This window comes from Spinacia oleracea, chromosome 4 (genome assembly GCF_020520425.1).
Source record: "Spinacia oleracea cultivar Varoflay chromosome 4, BTI_SOV_V1, whole genome shotgun sequence".
NCBI classification, from domain to species: domain Eukaryota; kingdom Viridiplantae; phylum Streptophyta; class Magnoliopsida; order Caryophyllales; family Amaranthaceae; genus Spinacia; species Spinacia oleracea.
Window position 1 is genome coordinate 57,474,596 of NC_079490.1, and position 18,589 is coordinate 57,493,184.

Consider the following 18,589-nt stretch of genomic DNA (forward strand, 5'->3'; position numbering starts at 1 on the left):
AAAGAAACAAAGGGGTATTACTTCTACAACAAGTCAGAGAACAAAGTATTCGTTGCTCGTGACGGTGTCTTTTTGGAAAGAAATCATATTTCCAAATTGACAAGTGGGAGAATAATAGACCTCGAAGATATTCAAGAAGAACAATGAACCAAGAACTATTTAGTAGCAGTTCAAGGTAAAGAACGTACCTCCAAGGTCTTTAGAAGAGCCAATGGGAGTAGTTCCTCAAAACGTTGTTGCCCCTGGTAAGTCAAATAGAACTAAGGTTCATCCAGACAGATGTACATGTGTCCTCTTGACTGAAAACTTAGACGTTCTCATATTAGATAATGATGAGCCTATGACTTACAACTAAGCTATGACGAGCCCAAGCTCCACTAAATGGTTAAAGGCCATGAAATCCGAGATAGACTCCATGTCTGAAAATAAAGTCTGGGATTTTGTAGATTTGCCGGATGGGTTCACACCTATCGAATGCAAACGGGTCTTCAAATTGAAGAAAGACAAAGATGGATTTTTATACATATACAAAATATTTGGTAGCAAAAGGTTACAATCAATTTCACGACGTTGACTACGATGAAACCTTTTCTCCAGTCGCGATGCTTAAGTCCATTCGGATAATCCTTGCAATTGTCGCGTTTCAAGACTATGAAATATGGCAAATGGATGTCAAAACTGCCTTCTTGAATGGCGTTCTAGAATAGGCTGTGTTTATGACGCAGCCGGAGGGTTTTGTCGATTGATGAGCGGCATTTATGTCGCTCCTAACTTAGGTTTTCGTATTAGTTTTATTATGATTTTTCATAGTTTATACAGTTTTTCATAGCATTTTTATATTTTCTTTCCATCTTGTGCGTTATAGGTGAATCTTATGGAAAATAGTGGAAAACCAAGTAGATTGGAGCAAAAACAGAGCTGTGCGACCGAACATGGTCCTGTGCGCCCGAACAGTGAAGAAAAGGTGGACTCTAGGAAGAAGCAGAGTTGTGTGGTCGAATGACTTTCTTGTTCGATCGCACAAAGGAGCTCTTGTGTAGTCGTGTTCTGTTCAACGATCGAACAAAATGGAATTTCTAGATAGAATGTCCCCAGTTTTGGCGTTCGATCGCACAGAATATCACTCGCCCGCACAAAGGATTTGTGCGACCACACAAAGTTGCTGTGCGACCACACTGAAGATTTTGAGAAATTTGGCTAAGTCAGGTCTATCGATCGCCCAAAAATTTCGTGCGGTCGAACATGACGAAGAAGATTGATCTTCGCTCTGTTTGGTCGCACAAAAATTATGTGTGCCCACACGAGTTTTCTCCGTTCGATCAAACAATTCAATTTTAGAGTTTCCTAATTAGATTTCCAGAATATTAGAGAGAGAGTTCTTATTTTTTCAAGCTTTGGATTAGGAGAGAGAAACTTCATTGGAGGAAGCTTCAACTTGTAATTCTCTTTCAACCCTTGAATTCTTTATTGCAATTTCAATTCAATCTTTAATGCTTTGCTATTCTTCTTGAGTTTTTGATTGTTCAATTGGTTTGATGATAGTTTTGGTTGATTCTTATTTTCTCTTGATTCTCAATTGAATTCTTAGCTTTTGATTCTCTTAATTCAATCTTTCAATTCAATGGCTAGTTGCCTTCAATATTTGATTTCCTTAGTTGAAACTATGAGTAGTGAGTAGTTTCTAGTTAGGGATAGGGGGGAAACTAGGGATTGAATTGAGGGAAATTGAAGGATGATTCATGATTATTGATGTGATTAAATTCTTATTTGATGCTAAGAATTCCATGACTAATGAATTAGTAGTTGCAAATGCTAGTTCAATTAGGTTAGATTGGAGTGCTTCATTTTGATTTGGCAAGAGATTGTGAATCTCTATGTTGCACGTGAAGAGTTGGTTTCAATTGATAGTTGTTTAGTCTTAGGATTACGCGAGAGCTCTTCCTACATTAGAGAGCTATGCGCGTTCTATCCGAGAGGTGGCGAGCGCGTTATTCGTTGCTTTTCCCCTACTTGTCAAGTCATTGCATCATGAATGTGTGTCAAACTTCATCCATACCCTAATTTTCTCTATGTCTATCCCCAATTCCCTAACGCTTTCCTTTTTTGCATAAATCGTTTGATAGCGTAGCTTTGTAGTTGATAATCAAATTCAAACTCCGTCCTAAACTAGCTTAACTGGCAAACTCACTTCACTCCGTTTCCTTGGGAAGATCCCAATCTTACCACTATTGCTCATATAGTCGGTTAGGTAGGTGAATCTATAAATTTTGTTTGATAAAGGTGTATTCTTCAACGACCGAAAATACCTTTGTAAAAATGGCGCCGTTGCCGGGGAACGGTTGTTGTTTTTTAGTTAAGTTGAGTCTAGTTTAACCAAAGTGTAGGGGTTTTTTTTTGTGTCAAAACTTGTTTCCCGTTCTACAAGAGGGGCGGTTCTTTAGAAAACCGTAGAATTTTTGTACCTCGAAGGAGTCGCCACCAAACATTGTTTAAAGTCTCGTTTGGAAAGACCGCAAGTGACTCTATTTTGGGATAAGGCCTTGAATCTTTGAAACGGATGGGTGAGATCCGGGCACGGGAACAACAATGCTTATTCCGCGAGCTTTAGAAATATTCAAGTACGTTGGCACAACATTTTTTCGAAAATATACCCTAGATTAGACTATGTGGGTTTAAATTTAGAGCAAAATGAATCTCTAATTGTATGGTGGTCACTTTGCTTTAAAGATTGATTTAAGGAACCTAAGGCCGGTTTTTCCAAAAATATCTTTGTTAAGCGTGATGTAACCTTTGTATTTTGTTGTATTTAGCATGTTGGTGATGAAAGCAATAAAGCAAATAAAGCAACATCACAATACTAAATAAAGTGCGGAATTAGTAAATACAAGACCCCCTAGAAAAGGACTAGGGAGTAGGTCCACATTCCCTAGAAATGGACTAGGCAAGTAAAGATGCGGAATTGAAATTTCGGTATTGAAATTGCGGTATTGAAATTGCGATATTGAAATTGCGGTATTGAAAGTGCGATATTGAAATTGCGGTATTGAAAGGTGCGATATTGAAATTGTAATATTGAAAGGTGCATAATTGAAATTGTACTTGGGCATATGAGATTCGAACGCCAAGCGGCTCCTTAAAAACAAGTGCGCCCGACACGAATTCAAAGCCAAAAATCTCAACTTGGGAAAGGTTGCTCAACCCAAATATCCTAGATTTTGCATGTTAAACTTGAACTTGAAAGCTTGAATAATGAAGTTTTGAACTTGAAATAATTGAAATTTGAACTTGAAATGATCCTAGTTTAGGGAAATAACTATGAACAACCCTAAACATGGTAAAATCTTGAAAATTGAAAACTTGAACTTGTATATTGAAAATGGAGTTTTGAATCTCAAAAGACTAAACCTTTAAATGTTTGAAAGGTGTCATCTTTGATTACTCCATGTTTGAAGGTGATTCTAGTCCAAGAGGTGATTGTAAACAACTTGGACATCCTTGAATCTTGAAAATTTGTATTTTGTATTTTGAAAAAGTTTGTATTTTTGGAAAACATGTATGATTGTTGCAAGTGGTGTTTTTGAATGATACACCAACTTGCCAATCATTTATAAATCAAAGCAACATAGTTGATTAGAATGAGATTCGGATTTACCTCGTTAGGTTTAGGCAAGAGCTCCCAATTGCTTTTTTTGAATTTAGGAATTCTGTATGTGTTTTTGAGGAGTTTTTGAGTTGTATTTTGAGGCGTAATGTCGAAATTACGACGTTGTATTGTTGTTCTCCTCCCATTGTGATGAAAATGAGGGGTATTTATAGAACGAATGGGTGCAAGGCGCCAGCACACGTCAGCGCAGGGCGCTGGACCAGCGCTGGGCGCTGGTGACGTGGCTTGAATGCCGCCAAAGCAAGGACGGGGAATCGTCCTTATTTCGTCTTGTAGTGTTGTACCTGTTGTACGAATAGTACTAGGTTCGGCGTGTTGTATTTTCTTGGAGGTTAAGGCATCATTTAGGGTCTAAAAACAAGCCTTTCTTGGCTTTTTGAATTCCGGTTTTACGGGACGGGGCCCGGCATGCTCGGTTTTGTGGGTCGTCGCTCGAATTTGACTTGCCTTATATGATTTTGAGTGGAAAAGGCCTAGTAAAACCAATGGTATGGTCTACTAGATGAGTTTGTACTTGGATTATAAAATTGGATTTGGAAAGTTGTATTTTGTACCGAGGTCCGGAAGGGGAACGGTCTCGGGGGTTGGATTTTGGATCTTGAATTTCGGAAGCATTCTTAGCAATTGGGATTTCCTCCTGGAGTTATTCCAATCACCTAATAAGGATAATGGTATCGTCGTCATCCCAAAGGGGAGATACAAATTAGGTGTCTACAGAAGCCCCCACTTTGACTGAGCGTTCGGTTAGGAAAGCGCAAGTCAAAGTATTTCGAAATGGACGGAGAATGATCAAGATGTTCTGCAATCGAGACCACTCTTTGTACGCTGGTACCTGCATAAAACAGGCGTTAGAAAAAAGGATAGAGTCTACCTCGGTGCGGTTGGTAATGACTCCGGTTTGTACTTGTATTTTTCCGCCTTCAGTTCAGGACGGAGCTTGGCATCGAAAATTTTGGATCTTGAATTTTTGAAACTTGAATTTTTGAATCTTGAAATTTTGAATACCCGGAGTTAATCCGTTGGGGATGTGCTTTGTTGGGGTTAAGAGCTTTTTTCTGGCCCTTAAATTTTAGAATTTCGACTGACTTTCTCGGAGCTTGGGTCCGTTGGGAGTTGAACGCCTTAGTCGTTGTATTTTTTGGACTTTGTATTCTTGAAATATGCATCTGTTTGTACTTGGAGATACAGGTGTATACCCGTATTTTCGATGGATGGCCTGATGCGATGTTTGATGCTTGGTGAGGAAGACCGTAGTAGCAAAGGACGTGCAATTAGTACGAGAGACCGCACGCTGAAGATTCGTGCATGCAGGGGGGGCAGCGCTAGGCGCTAGTACTGCGTGTGGCGCGGGGCTGCACTATATAAGTGACCCTTGCCGTGCCATTTTGAGGCACACTCTCTTGAATTCTTTGCTCTTTTCTCTCAAAGGTCGATTAGGCTCTTCCCTTGATCTTGTTCTTGCCTTATCCATGTAAGTATTTCATGTTTTTTTCTTATGAAATAACTCTAGGATTTCATGTAGTTTTGATTTTCTCGTACTTTGAAATGATGCTTGTATGCTTAAGATTTTTGAATCTTGTAGAAGACTGTTTGATAGCCACTTGAACTTGAACTGTTGGAGCTTGTAGTTTTGAATTTTTGAAAGTTCTCTTGAACGTCTATTTTTTGTATCGGCTTCGGCATGGATAGCCTAGGCGTTGATGTAGAACTTGTATACCTGCTTTGGCATGGGTAGCCTAGGCATTGGTGTTGAACTTGTATACCTGCTTTGGCATGGGTAGCCTAGGCGTTGGTGTTGAACTTGTATACCTGCTTTGGCATGGGTAGCCTAGGCGTTGGTGTTGAACTTGTACCTTGAACTAGAGGTCCACTGGGGATTCGTCTTGAACTTTTTGACTTGTTTAGGCTAGTATAGGATAGCCCCCAGTTTAGAATTTTGACGCCTTGTACTCGACTTGATTTAGTATGCCTCGTCACACTGGGAGGAAACTCGCCGAATCGTCGGTAGTTCAAGCTGCTGAGGAGGACGCTTCGGATGATGAAGCGACTGCAATAAACACGCGCAACGGCGGTATGGTTCCCGGGATGCGCCTACTTTTAGTGGTACTGGTTGCAGTCCTTCCGACCTAGTGTATCGGCCGGAGTGGCACTTGTCTCAGCGGCCTCGCGCTGGCATGGTGAGTCTTGTATTGTGCTTTGAATTTGTATCTTGTATTTGTATAGGTTTGGAGTTAACTCGTTCACCTGTAGGCCGATGGAAAGCCGTTTCGTACCTTCTGGTCCTTGGTGGAGGTTCAGAGGGCTTTTAAAGCTCTTCGTGCTGATGAGGAGGCCATGGAAATTTGGTCGCAGACGGGCCTGGCCGGCTTCTGGCGTGCCATGGGAGGCTCTTCGAGGAGAACGGGGATCAAGCCCCGACTGTGGGCTTTGTTGGAGCGGTGGTGCGATACCACCAACACTTTCCACATGGCATGGGGGGAGATCACCATTACCCCTTTTGAGTTTGCTATGATCACGGGTTTTCCTTTTTCTAAGAGGAATGTGACCTTTGATCCGGAGCTGACGTGGCGCTCTGCCGCTGCCAAGGACTTGCTTGGCCCTGTTGTTGACTTGTCAGATGACGATGCCCATGCTTCTGTGACGGTAATCGTGGAGGCTATCTGCGGCGTGGGTGTATCCGCGGAGCAGAGGGTTAGGCTCTTTCTCCTAGCCTTGGTGAGCAGAGTGATGGTCCCGAGTAGGAACAGTCGGGTGCACATCCGGTTCCTGTCCGTTCTGAGGGACTTGAGAGCTGTTACGTGCTATAACTGGGGTGGCTTGACATATAGCCACCTTTTGTATGAGATGAAGAGGGCTTACTGGACTGGGGTGGGAGTGACTAGAGCATGGCTGCTCTGTGGAGTGTGCTGGAGGTATTTAAGACTCCTTGTACCTTGTACTTTGTACTTGTATGCTTGTATTTGAACTTGACTGATGTTTTGCTTGCTTCTTGAAAGATTTGGATATATGAGCACTTTTCGACTTTGGCGCCGGATCGTACTAGAGATGCGGCTTACCCGTATGCTGCCTCTTGGATAGGAGTGGTGCGCAGCAGTGTGCCTCTGGCGGCCTCTCGCAAAGCTTGGAGAGTCCTACCTGCTGACGAGGTAATATTCTTGTACTGTTATGCCTTCTTTGTATTTGTATTTGTGTTGTTGCCTGAGTTGTCTGTTTTGCAGGTGGTATGGCGTCCTTTTGCCGACGTGCTTATACCTGCCTCGGCTGCTCGTGCCCATTTCCGGTCTGGGCGGCGGGTTTTGCTTCCAAGTGTGTACCGCCATATATGGTACCTAGCAGAGAGAGTGTCCCCTCAGCACCATTCGGGGGAGAGACTTATCCCCAAGGACCCACCAGGGTCCATGCTGGCGTTGGATGAAGAGTTGGCCCGGCTCTATGGGGAGGCTAGGGGCGATGCGGTTTGCCGCTCTTGGAGGGATTTTGTAAACAGGAAGGGGAGCTATGATGACTTCCTGAGGAGGCTGGCTCCACCAGTACGCTTCGTACTGTCGGTGAGCTTTGAACCTTGTATTCTTGTATTCTTGTATTGATTGGATGATTGGATGATTGTATGATTGTATGATTGTATGATTGTATATAGGAGGAGGAGGTTGATCTTGAGGACATTCCCCATGCTGATAGGATCATCCGCTACGAGAACTCGGACGGGGAAGAGGTGGTGGAGACCATCTCTTTTGCTTCTCCTCCGCACCGGAAATCATATGATGTTGTACTTGAGCATTATGCCGCTGTAAGTACTGTTGCATTTTTTTGAAACTGTTTGTAATCTTGTACTGGGAAATTGATCTTGGATTTTGTATGCAGGCGCTTCGGGCGAGAGTGCGTCGCTGGATGCTCTTGATTGATTCCTGGAAGAGGCAGTGTGCTAAGCTGACCCGGAAGCTTTCTGGCCGGGACAGAGAGGTGCCTTTCTTGATCTTGAAATTTGTGTTCTGGAAATTTGAACTTGGATGTTGACTCTTGAAATTCTATTTTGTATAGAAGCGCCGTCGAGACCGTAGAGGATCCGTTGACAGAGAACCCCAGGCGGAGACGTCCTTGAGGCAGGAGGGGCCGAGCTTGGTTCTGGGATAGGGGTCCGGTGCTGGTGCTCATCAGAGACATTCTGATGCGGAGCGGGGAGCTTCGCCAATTGTACATGTTGATCCCACTAGGCATTAGTTTGGAGGTGCAGGCGGTTCACGACCCTTTCTGGTTACTATTTCGGAGGAAGTGGTCCTCAGATGTTTGGGTTGCAGATTCCTGGGTTTACTATGTAGAGATGGAGAGGATGCGCCAGGCTCAGATGTTTGGGTCGTACCAGTATATGCCGATGCCGCCGCCGTATCAGTATTCCTCTCCTCAGCAGGGAGTTTATCCTACCACTGGCACGCTTTGTATCTCGGAGCAGCCTCCTAGTACCCCTGGGACGGAGATGGATCAGGAGCTGGAGCGCCTTAGGAGGCGAAACAGGGACAAGGCACCTGTGGTTGATATCACTGCTGATGATGACTCAGATTGACCCTGCATGGTAGCGAGTTCCAGCTTGCCTGGGTTGATTTTGTATAGGCTGTATTGTATTGTATTTGTATGGAGTGAAACTTGAATTTTTGTATGGTTGTATGGTTTTGAATTTGAATTGGTTTGCAAAATTTGAAGATTGGTTTTTTGTATGCTTGAATGTTTGGAATTGTATGCGTTGTGTGTGCCTTGAAAATTGTGGCTAGATGCATGCATGAGAAATTTGCCAAAAAATTTTGAAAAAAATTTGCCCCATTTTTTCGGGTGTATATACCCACTCTAAGCCCCCACTTTGACTGAGGTTTTTTGGTTAGGAAAAGCACAAGTGAAAGTATATTCAACTCTTGCTATGCATATGCAGACTCGACTTAGGACGCCGATCTAGGACTAGAATGCTTGAATTTTGAAATGACCCGAAATCTGCCCGAAGCGTTGATCCGGACTGCTTGAAGTTACGCGGCTTGCGGCTTTGGAATCTTGAATAATGGAGGTTGTACTCTGCTGTTCGAAACACTAAAGAGTGTGTACTCGGAGTCATAAGAGAGGACGGTGGCCTCGTCCTTAGATGCAGGCCCCTGCGCCTGGCGCAGGCTTGGCGCCTGGCGCTCGTGGGCTGTCGTGCAAGCCGACTCTTGTATAAATAGGGAGTTTGTTGGATCATTTCTTGCATCAATCCTTCCCTGCTATCATTGCATACTGCTTCCTCTCGATAAGAAAAGAAAATATGGTTGTGTCCTTTGAGAGTGCCTTGAACTCGTGGCTTGGTTCGCTAGGCAAATTGGAGAAAAGGGAGCTTGATGGAATGCATCTTGGGGTGCTCGTCTCTTTCCAGTTTGTAAAATTGGATTTGCACTTCATTCTTGTTGCTCTGGAGGCTTGGGACCCGAATCATCATGTCTTCCATTTTGGAAATAATGAGGTATGTCCCCTCCTTGAGGAATTTAGTGCTATATTGGGGTGGCCCATCATGCTGGAGCCATGCATGCCCAGTGTTGAAGAACACTTTTTCTTGAGTTTTGAATGGTATTTGGGCTTGAAGCCCCCACTTTTGAGTGCTGTTGTATATGGCAGAGGGGTGGATTTGTCCCTTTTTGTCATCTGCTTTGTTGGGCTTGATGTTCCCAAAGTATTCAGCCTGAGAGCCTTGAGTTTTTGTATATTCGTTTGCTTTCTCTTTTCGAAACAGGGGTTTGGCAATGGTGATGCCTCCCTAATAGAAATTGTAGAGCAGTTTGCTAATGGTCGGGACCCAATGCCACTTGTGGTTGGCGAAACATTGATGGGCCTTGATATGCTGAAGTCGGACCCCTCTTCTTTGCCATCGGGAAGTCCGGTGTTACTCCACGTAAGGATCTGGAGCTCTCTTGTATGTTGAATTTTGTACTTGTATTTGAATTTTGAATGTTGTATTTTGAAATGCGCTTCTTGTATACTCCCCAAGGTTTGGCTTATGGAGGGCTCATGTTGGTGGCACCACCGGAGAACATGGCGAGCTATAATAGAAAGGGATTCACTGTGCGACCCATGTTGCATGGCCGGCTTTCATTGGATGAGTGGCGGTGCGCACTCTCTGGGGTTGAATCTTGTATAAGGTGGGTAGTTCCTTGGTGGAGAATTTGCTGCTATGAGACATGCCCCTGGTTCTACTGCTTTGAGGGTGCCAAGCCTCACAATGCTGGTCTTCTACTCGCCTGCTCGAGTGATGAGACAATATGGTTTGAAACAGGAGATCCCGGACTGTACTGAAGAGAACCCTAAGCCTGTTGTGCTGAATGCGAATCCGCTTGATGCTTGGAGGCGGTATTGGGTTGCCAAACCATTCTTGAGTATTCAGTTCCCACCTGAGTCAGTTACTCTGTCTGCGGGGTATATTGTATGGATGAGAGGCCTAAGCAAGAGGGACATATCTTTATCCGGACCAGCTAGAGTCCGAGGTTCTAGAGCTAGACGTCCTACATCAACTGACTATGAGGAAGGTGACGGGAGTGTGGCCCATCCGGTGCTTGACCGTTCGGAATCCAAAGAAGGTTCGTCGTCCTCCCGTCTTGGAAGGCTTGCAAGTTCCTTCTCCCGCCGATTGGGCAAAGGGAAGATTGATGATTGATTGCGGGAGGAGCCAGGGGATAGTACTCAAGGTGCCAAGACTCGAGAGCATAGTCGCCCGACCCTAGATCTTTGTAGGCTAAATGTGTTTTGAATGAATTGTGTTTGGAATGTGTTTGTAATGTGTTTGGAAGATGTGTTTAGAAGATGTGTTTAGGAAGTGAAAAGGCTTTTGAACTATGCTTCACTTGATCCTGACTTTGTATTTGCTTTGAAGGCCTTAGGGCCAAATAAAGAGTTATTGTGTTAAATTCCGCATGAACATACTTTGCTTTGAATCGGCATATTTGGAATAAAAACAACAACAATTTTGAGTTTTGAATTTTGATTTGATTTGATTTTTAGGATGCCCTTAATTGAGGAAATTTTGAATTTTTTGTATTAAGGTGGCCGGGCCTCGAAATGAGGTTGCCTACGTGTCCCTTTAGGGAATCAGGCCGGACGTAGTTCTGACTACCTTACAGGACTTGAACTTGGATTCTTGAATCATAGAACTTAGACATAGAACTTCTTGAGTTGATCGAGGTTGGTTAGAGATCTGAATTCTATTCCGTCGATGTCTGTTAGTTCGATTGCTCCCCCGGAGAGGATTTTCTTGACAATGTATGGGCATGCCCAGTTGGGTTTGAATTTTCCCCTTGGGTCCATGGTTCTTTTGCGAAGGGCTTTCAGGACAAGCTCGCCATCCTTGATGTTTCGGGTTCTGACCCTTTTGTTGAAATGTCTGGCCACTCGGTGCTGATAGACTTGTACATTGTGAGTGGCTTGAAGCCGTCGCTCATCGAGCATGACTAGTTCGTCATATCTGGCTTGTACCCATGCAGCTTCTGGGATTTTGCTTTCGAGGACTATCCTTAGTGAAGGTATCTCTAGCTCGATAGGCTGTACTGCTTCCATTCCATAGACCAATGAGAACGGAGTTGCACCAGTTGAAGTGCGAATTGAAGTTCGATATCCCCACAATGCGAAATGCAACTTCTGGGGCCAGTCCTTGTAATTGGTAGTCATTTTCATGATGATGGTCTTGACATTCTTATTGGCTGCTTCGACTGCCCCATTGGTTTGTGGGCGATAAGGTGAAGAGCGATGATGTTGAATCATGTACTCGGTGAATAGATCTTCACACTCTCCTTGAAAATGGGTTCCCTGGTCACTGATGAACTCGCGAGGAACGCCGTATCTGCATATGATGTTTTCTTGTATGAATTGGGCCACTTGCTTGGAACCCAATACTTTGAATGACCTGGCCTCGACCCATTCGGTGAAATAGTCGATGGCGACCAGTATGAACTCATGACCCCCGGTGCCTGTTGGAGTGACTTTGCCGATGACGTCGATACCCCAGGCTGAGAACGGCCACGGTGATGATTGAGAGTATAGTAGTGATGGAGGAATGGGCTTCAGATTCGCACACTTCTGACATGTAGGACATTTCTTGACAAAGAAGTAGCAGTCCCGTTCGAGCGTAGTCCAATAGTATCGTTCCCTGATGATCTTGAGGGCTAGCATTTTCCCATTCATGTGGGTTCCACAGGCTCCAGCATGTATGTTGTCCATGACTCTTTGAGCTTCGTGCTTGTTAACACATTGGAGGTTAGGACCGCCAAGGGACCTTTTGTATAGAACGCCGCCTTCTATGACGAAATTGGCTGATTGTAATCGTAGAGCCCTTCGATTTTTGCTTGAAAAGTGCGGGGGATACTCTGAATTTTGTAGATACCTTTGAGTGTCTGTAAACCAAGGCTCATCTTCGTCTTGCTCGACGTTGTCAGTAGCATGGACATATGCTTACTCTTGACGTGTTTCAATTGTAAGTGGCATTCCAGCCATGCTGCTTGGAATGTTGATCATTGATGCCAGTTTCTCCAGTGCATCGGCGAATTCATTCTCCTCTCTCGGGAGCTCTTCTATTTGTTCAGACAGCTGTTCGAGATAGGACTGGTATGGAGCTAAGCTCTCGCTTCTTACTTTCCATTTGCCGGAAATTTGATTGACGATTTGGGAGGAATCCCCGTACACTCGAAGTTTCTGGACGCCCAGTGCTAAGGCGGCTTCCAGGCCCATGATGCATGCTTTATATTCTGCCGCATTGTTTGTGACGTTGAATTGTAGTTTTGCTGACATCGGAATGTGTGTGCCGTCTGGAGCTACTAGGATTACTCCAACACCACATCCATTCTGGTTGGAACACTAGAGGAAAAAACCTCAAGTGCAGGCTCATTTTAAGGGGTTTAGTGCGGGCTTTTACATGTGCAGCACATGGCCTGCCCGCACTTGATGTTTCTCAAGTGCTGCCAAAATATTGGCAGCACTTGATGTTTCAAGTGCTGCCAATTTGGAAAATGAGCCCGCAGTTGACATATTTTGTGCTGCCAATTTTAGAAAATGAGCCCGCACTTGACATATTTGGTGCTGCCAATATTGAAAATGAGCCCGCACTTGACATATTTGGTGCTGCCAAATTTGAAAATGAGCCCGCACTTGACATAGAAATGGGCACCACAAGCATAAAAATGAGTCGCACTTGATAAATGAGCCGCACTTGGCTTATAAATAACCCGCACTTGGCCTATAAATGACCGCACTTGATCTAGATTTGTTATATAACCAATTTCCCTGCAACATATTACAATTGGACCACGCCACTGATTAACCTCCATATGACATATAAAAAGTATCCAATTATATAGATAATTAAATTAAATAGTATATAATTGTAAATATAAAAATCGATTATATTACAGTCATGAAAAACTAGCTAGAATCCATAATTTAAGATTCAGTCCAAGAAAATATCAAAGACAATCACTGGTAATGAAGTTTGTCAACATTTCTCGAACTTCATCTATGTCCTCAAAGGTGAAAGGTCGCTCCCTCGGATTATTGAATACCTTAAAAAGATCGACCATCAAAAAATAAATAAACACTTTAGTTATATTATAAGTATTGAATCGTATAATAAATTAAAACTTAAATTGTTCAAAACAAAGAAATAATGAACCGTATAATAATAAAATTGGTTAATTTTGGTCCCAACTTTCATCTAATGAACTTAAATTAATATTTTAAAGTCCTTCCATGTTTAATAAACTTAGTTTTATGTTTCAAAGACTCCTTCTCACCCATTTTGGTGAAGTTATGCACATTTAAGCCTCGTTAGTTAATTATCGGTCACATTTTGACTAAAATGGCTAATTTCGGTCCCAACTTTCAACTAATGAACTTAAATGAGTATTTTAAAGTCTTTCCATGTTTAATAAACCTAATTTTATGTTTCAAAAACTCATTCTCACCCATTTTGGTGAAGTTATGCACATTTAAGCCTCGTTAGTTCATTATCGGTCACATTTTGACTAAAATGGTTAATTTCGGTCCCAATTTTCAACTAATGAACTTAAGTAAGTAATTTAAAGTCTTTCCATGTTTAATAAACATAATTTTATATTTCAAATACTAATTCTCACCCATTTTGGTGAAGTTATGCACATTTAAGCCTCGTTAGTTCATTATCAGCCACATTTTGACTAAACTGGCTAATTTCGGTCCCAACTTTCAACTAATGAACTTATATGAGTATTTTAAAGTTTCTCCATGTTTGAAACACTTAGTTTTATGTTTCGAAGACTAATTCTCACCCATTTTGGTGAAGTTATGCACATTTAAGCCTCGTAAGTTCATTATCGGTCACATTTTGACTAAAATGGCTAATTTCGGTCCCAACTTTCATCTAATGAACTTAAATGATATTTTAAAGTCTTTCCATGTTTAACACACTTAGTTTTATGTTTCAAAGACTCACTCTCACCCATTTGGTGAATTTATGCACATTTAAGTCTCGTTAGTTCATTACCAGTCACATTTTGACTAAAATGGCTAATTTCGGTCCCAACTTTCAACTAATGAACTTAAATGAGTATTTTAAGGTCTTTCAATATTTAATAAACTTATTTTTATGTTTCAAAGACGCATTCTCACCCATTTTGGTGAAGTTATGCACATTTAAGACTCGTTTGATCATTATCGGCCACATTTTGACTAAAATGGCTAATTTCGGTCCCAACTTTCAAGTAATGAACTTAAATGAGTATTTTAAATTATTTACATTTTAATAAACTTAGTTTTATATTTCAAATACTAATTCTCACCCATTTTGGTGAAGTTATACCATTTATGACCCGTTTGATCATTATCGGCCACATTTTGACTAAAATGGCTAATTTCGGTGCCAACTTTCATTTAATGAACTTATATGAGTATTTTAAAGCTTTTCCATGTTTGATACCCTTATTTTTATGTTTCAAAGACTTATTCTCACCCATTTTAGTGAAGTTATGCACATTTAAGTCTCGCTAGTTCATTATCGGTCACATTTTGACTAAAATGGCTAATTTCAGTCTCAACTTTCAACTAATGAACTTAAATGAGTATTTTAAAGTCTTTCCATGTTTAATACACTTAGTTTTATGTTTCAAATACTCATCTCAACCATTTGGTGAAGTTATGCACATTTAAGCCTCGTTAGTTCATTATCGGTCACATTTTGCTAAAATGGCTAATTTCGGTCCCAACTTTCAACTAATGAACTTAAATGAGTATTTTAAAGTCTTTCCATGTTTAAAAAACTTAGTTTTATGTTTCAAAGACTCATTCTCACCCATTTTGGTAAAGTTATGCACATTTAAGCCTCGTTAGTTCATTATTGGTCACATTTTGATTAAAATGGCTAATTTCGGTCCCAACTTTCAACTAATGAACTTAAATAGTATTTTAAAGTCTTTACATGTTTGATACACTTAGTTTTATATTTCAAATACTAATTCTCACCCATTTTGGTGAAGTTATGCACATTTAAGACTCATTTGATCATTATCGGCCACATTTTGACTAAAATGGCTAATTTCCGTCCCAACTTTCAACTAATGAACTTATATGAGTATTTTTAAGTTTTTCCATGTTTGATACACTTAATTTATGTTTTAAAGAATCATTCTCACCCATTTTGGTGAAGTTATGCACATTTAAGCCTCGTTAGTTCATTATCGGTCCCATTTTGACTAAAATGGATTATTTCGGTCCCAACTTTCAACTAATGAACTTCAATAAATATTTTAAACCCTTTACAAGTTTAATACACTTAGATTTATGTTTAAAAGATTCATTTTCACCTACTTTGGTCAATTTATGCACATATGAGACTCGTTTGATCATTATAGATCAAATTTTGACTAAAATGGCTTATTTCGATCCCAACTTTAAAGTAATGAACTTAAATGAGTATTTTAAAGTCTTTCTATGTTTAATGAACTTAGTTTTATGTTTCAAAGACTAATTTCACCATTTTGGTGATGTTATGCACATTTAAGCTTCGTTAGTTCATTATCGGTCAATTTTGAGTAAAATGGCTAATTTCGATCCCAACTTTCAAGTAATGAACTTAAATGAGTATTTTAAAGTTTTTCCATTTTTAATACACTTAGTTTTATGTTTCAAAGACTCATTCTCACCATTTTGGTGAAGTTATGCACATTTAATCTTCGTTAGTTCATTATTGGTCACGTTTTGACTAAAATGGCTAATTTCGGTCCTAAGTTTCAACTAATGAACTTAAATGAGTATTTTAAAGTCTTTTCATGTTTAATACACTTATTTTCATGTTTCAAAGACTCATTCTCACCCATTTTGGTAAAGTTATGCACATTTAAGCCTTGTTAGTTTATTATCGGTCACATTTTGACTAAAATGGCTTATTTCGGTCCCAACTTTCAACTAATGAACTTATATGAGTATTTTAAAGTTTTTCCATGTTTGATACACTTAGTTTTATGTTTTTAAGAATCATTCTCACCCATTTTGGGGAAGTTATGCACATTTAAGCCTCGTTAGTTCATTATCGGTCACATTTTGCCTAAAACCTAGTAACTTGCACTCATTCTGTCGAGAAAAATATGGGAAAAACATATAATTACTTCAAAAAAAGAGTAGAAATACCTTATAGGTGACTCAAGAATTCAACCGTAATGAAACTCTTCCCTCTCTTTATCTTCCTAGGCCTGTGTATCCAAAAGTAGGATTTGCATAGAGAAGAAAATATATTACTACCAGATTGAGCTAGGATTTCGAAAAACCATAACAACTCAACAGTAGACGAGAAAAGAAGAGGCACATATATAAACAAAAAGTTCAGTCCAAGTTGCAATACTTTAAAGCATAACACACACCAATATGAAATGTTTAGAAAACAAAATACTTGGAACAGTTAATTCCAAAGGTGCACCTCAGTAGCTTATGCGCTTCTGAATGTGCTTGCAATAACCCCACTTGGTTAGCCAGTTCCTACTAAAATGAGTAACTTAAGCAGAGAGAAAATCATGTAAATCATTAATCAATTTAACAACCACCACTATTACCTCATTAGTATGACCACTGCAAGAGGAAAAATAACATTGGAGGTTTCCAAGTTTTTCTATACCCTGCATCAAGAATAACTATGTTAAGAAACCCACCAGGTGCTTTAAAACTATAAATGACTTCATCTAATTAAATTTTTTTCTTTTAAAAAAGGCATGATTCAAGAATGAAGCAGGAATGAGATGCACTTTTACATTGAACTTTTACAAGTTCGAAACTTTAATGGCCTATAACCTGCATTTATTCTGGTTTGGATTGCTTTTAATCGAAACACCTAAATCATTAACCTAACTCCAAATCAGAATATCAACAATTATTTTCCAATTATCCACATATAAAATCAGAAGTTAATCGAGAATTGAAGAACCCATGGGCGAAATCGGTCAAATTCAAAGAAAACAGTAAACAAAATTAATTAAGAAGAGTACTTAGGTTATAATTGATTAAGAAGGGTATTAAGAAGAATACAAGGTGGAGGTGGAGGAGGAGCAGCTGCGACGCCGTGTAGGAGAAGCTGCGACGCGGTGGAGGAGGGGAACAAAGCCGGCGATGGGTGAGGGAACAACACCGACGACGCTTGGGGGGGCAGCAGTGAGGTGTGTGCAGTGAGTGTTGTGGTTTCACAGTCTTGCCCAGAGAACAAGAAAGGAAGAGAAGAACCAGAGAGGGGAAGAGAGATGAAAATTGGTGAAGCAGAGAAGAGGCTAAGGACAGAGAGGCGGGAAACCCAAAAAAAAATTAGGAATTATTTTTTGCGGGTCTTTTGTAAATGAGCCCGCACTTGAGTTTAAAGCCCGCACTTGAACTCAAGTGCTGCCAATTTTGTAAAATGTGCCCGCACTTGTGAAAATGTTTTTTTTTTTTGTGTGCTCTCAAGTGCTGCCAATTTATGAAATGACCCGCACTTGAAGAGAAGCACATGACGATTTTTCCTCTAGTGGAAGCACCGTCAAAATGCATTGACCAACTGTCATCACTGGTCATTAAGATTTGCTCATCGGGTAAGTCGTAATCTTCCTCTTCTGCCTCGACATGACAGTTGGCTAGGAAATCTGAGACTGCTGAACGCTTGATAGACTTGTGTGGAATGTATTTGAGGTCGAATTCTGCTAGCATGACCAACCATCTGGACAACCGCCCGTGGAGTGCTGGTTTTTCGAATAGATACTTGAGAGGATCAACTTTGCTGATCACATGTATTGTATGGGAGAGCATGTAATGCCGTAGTTTCTTTGTGGCCCAAACCAAGGCGATGGTGAGTTTCTCGAGCTGAGTGTATTTGGTCTCGTACTCGATCAACTTTTTCCTTATGTAGTATACATCGTTCTCCTTGCCTTCAATTTCCTGGGCAAGCATAGCCCCCACTACTGAATCGATTGTTGTGAGGTAGAGCCCGAGGGGAATCCCTGGCATGGCTGGCTTTAGTACAGGTGGGTTGGAAAGGTAGCTTTTTATTGTTTCGAATGCATGCTGACAGTCGTCATCCCACACCTTGGGCTCGCTTTTTCGGAGCTTTCGAAATACTGGTTTACAGATCATTGTGAGTCTTGAAATGAACCTGCTGATATATTGTAGTCTGCCGAGAAAACCCCGAATTTCCTTTTCATTCGTTGGTGGTTGCATCTCGAGAATTGCGTTGATTTTTGAAGGATCGGCCTCTATGCCTCGAGAGCTGATAACATATCCGAGTAACATATTCGTACTTTGCCATCTTTCTTTGGAACTGGGACGACATTTGCGATCCATTCTGGATATTTTTCTTCTCGAATAAACCCGGCCTCTAACTGCTTGGAGACCTCTTCTTGAATTTTGAGGGAAACATCCGGTTTCATGCGACAGAGTTTCTGCTTGATGGGT

General features: G+C 41.1%; 1 long non-coding RNA gene across 2 annotated transcripts; it reads right to left on the bottom strand.

The window, feature by feature from the left end:
• Positions 1–12,985: 12,985 nt before the first annotated feature.
• LOC110790521 (uncharacterized) lies at positions 12,986–17,499 on the bottom strand. 2 transcript variants are annotated; one of them, XR_008919599.1, is made up of 4 exons: positions 17,201–17,499; positions 16,732–16,794; positions 16,313–16,660; positions 12,986–13,215 (listed from the first exon to the last, which is right to left on the bottom strand). It is a non-coding gene; the product is annotated as an uncharacterized lncRNA (long non-coding RNA). The 2 variants fall into 2 exon arrangements; XR_002533802.2 differs by having other exon boundaries at positions 16,313–16,374; positions 17,201–17,483.
• Between the last annotated feature and the right edge of the window lie 1,090 nt (positions 17,500–18,589).